Source organism: Perca fluviatilis, chromosome 22, assembly GCF_010015445.1.
Source record: "Perca fluviatilis chromosome 22, GENO_Pfluv_1.0, whole genome shotgun sequence".
NCBI classification, from domain to species: Eukaryota; Metazoa; Chordata; class Actinopteri; order Perciformes; family Percidae; genus Perca; species Perca fluviatilis.
Genome location: NC_053133.1, coordinates 26,446,756 through 26,449,255, shown reverse-complemented (window position 1 = coordinate 26,449,255; position 2,500 = coordinate 26,446,756). Strand labels below are relative to the sequence as shown.

General features: G+C 40.6%; 1 protein-coding gene and 1 non-coding gene across 2 annotated transcripts in view; one reads left to right on the top strand and one right to left on the bottom strand.

Annotated features, from left to right (window-relative positions):
• LOC120552559 (aspartyl/asparaginyl beta-hydroxylase-like) overlaps positions 1-2,500 on the bottom strand; it is a 34,761-nt gene that overhangs the window by 19,808 nt on the left and 12,453 nt on the right. The gene's annotated exons all lie outside the window — the stretch shown is intronic.
• trnai-aau lies at positions 1,497-1,570 on the top strand. The gene has a single exon. It is a non-coding gene; the product is annotated as a tRNA-Ile (tRNA).

The following is a 2,500-nucleotide window of genomic DNA, read 5'->3' as shown; positions in this document are numbered from 1 at the left end:
TATTGATATCATCTGTTTTCCACCTTGTTAAGTCATTGTTGATAATTATTGTGAGAAATCATTAACGTGATCAGTGTCTTCTCATTGATGAGTATCATTAGTCATTAATAATCATATATAACTATTAATAATCATTAATAATCATATATAACTATCATTAATCATTAATAATCATATATAACTATCCTTAATCATTAATAACCATATATAACTATTAATAATCATATATAACTATCATTAATAATCATATATAACTAAAGGCAAACTGAGCACATTTGTTATTTCAGAAGAGTGTATCAAACTGGTAGCCCTTCGTATGACTCAATACCCAGGAAGTAGCTCTCAGTTTCAAAAAGGTTGGTGACCCCTGCATTAGACCAATATGCCACCAGCTGCGGGCAAGTCCAAAACATGTATAGATGGTTGGCAGGAGAGAGCTTACAACGGTTGCAGGCATCACTCTTGTCTGGAAAGATTTTTGCCAATTTGGCATTAGTTAAATGCACTCGGAATAATATTTTACATTGCATTAAGCCACGCCTCGCACATATGGAAGAGGTATGCGCCTGGCTCAAGATGTTATGCCATAGATCCTCTGTAAAAGTAACTTAATTTTTAACGTTTCCTGCAACACCAAAGCGTTCGCTACATCTCGCTCCTCTCTTTTATTTCTCTCTCTCTCCTGTGAAAGCTGCCTTCAAGTGCCTGTCCGAAACGTTGAGATCTATAAACGATCTGACGGAAAACAGTAACTGTGAAATGTCAAGTCTACTTGTGCTACGTTGGGAGGGCGGGGGGCGGGGGGGGATCAATAACACAACAAGACGTCATACAAATGGCCCATTTCAGTGACCGCCAAGGGGGTAAGCGAGCATCGGGAAAGCGTACCTCCAATGGGGAGAATCTACGCCAAGCGAGAAACAAGCCATCACCTCCCGTTAGCATCCCATTGACTCCCATTCATTTTGGCGCCACTTTGACAGAGAATAACTTTACATCTGAAGCGTTTAAAGACTCTATTTGTCCGTTGTTTATTTCTAAAGAAACACGACAATGTATTAAAGGCTCCATTACCTTGTACCTCACGTTATGGCTCCGTAGCAGACGCTTTTATAACAATAGGCTAACGATTGGGTCATAACCACGAGACTTACTGTCACACAGTAGAGGAATTACCGTATAGTACAGGAGAAGCTCTCAGGCAGTTTGGACTTCCATTATCTGTTTAGGTTTAATGACTAATGTTAACTAGCATGTTAGTGATCAGTAATTAGCCTGTGCCTATGTTATCTCCTTACATATACCTACGCTCTCCGTCTCTGTAAGATTGGGAATGATTCAGGCTGCTCAGTAACGCTCAGCCAGCACCGGGAAAGAGACTTCTAACATCCTTCACTGGTCTCTGGTCCAGAGCAACAAGATCTGGTGGTCCATTTAGGCTGCACTAGATCGCTTATTTTGGTCTGAATACAACATAACGTTCAATAACTTTCTATGGCCGGTTAGCTCAGTTGGTTAGAGCGTGGTGCTAATAACGCCAAGGTCGCGGGTTCGATCCCCGTACGGGCCAGACAGCTTTTGACTCACAACTTGCAATCAGGGTCATGGCTGACAAATCAATGACAATGCCCAAAATCTGACGTTTCTGTTGCTTTTCTCCACATTTTTGTCAGCTTTATCAAGTGTTTTTGGACACTTTTCAACGTTTTAGTCATCTTTTTTCAAGGTTTTTGTGGCCTTTTGTAATGTTTTGTTGACACTTTTTTTTTTCAAAGTTTTTGTGTGTGTCTGTCTGTGTGTGTGTGTGTGTGTGTGTGTGTGTGTGTAACACAAACTATGAATCATAGACCTCAATGGTCATCTGTCTACCAGCCACTAGGTGGTGCTGCTTACCGCTGCATTTAGTTTATAGAGTCTTTGAGCATCTCGTAAATGTTTCATGAGCAATTACATTAGATGTGTGTGTTAGTGTGTGTTTTTGTGCTTGTGTGTGCGTGTGTTTTGTGTGTGTAGATAGACATTTATTGATCCTTTCGGAAAATTCATCTTGCACCATACAGCTCATCAAATAGACAGACAACAGACCATAACCAACAGACAACAACAAAACCACCAACCCCTCCTTCCTCTCCACACAACCCTAATACACAATCCCAAATATCTCCACATCATACACAAATAGCAAAGCACCAATGTCATTAGCACCAATGGGCTATCAACAGTAAAGTGCATCATCATCAATAGCGTTTTAGTATTATACCAACGTTCAATATTATTACCCAAAAAGGGTCAAGTTATTTTCCCTAATTTATTCAGTAATGTAATGCTGGTAGGAATGAATGATTTGCGAGCCCGGTTGGTTTTTAAGGATGGCACCCTATATCTTCTGCCTGATGGCAGCACCTCATACACCTGGAATAGGGGATGTAACCCATCACCACAAATAGCATGGATGTAGCCCATCACCACAAATAGCACGGATGTAACCCATCACCACAAA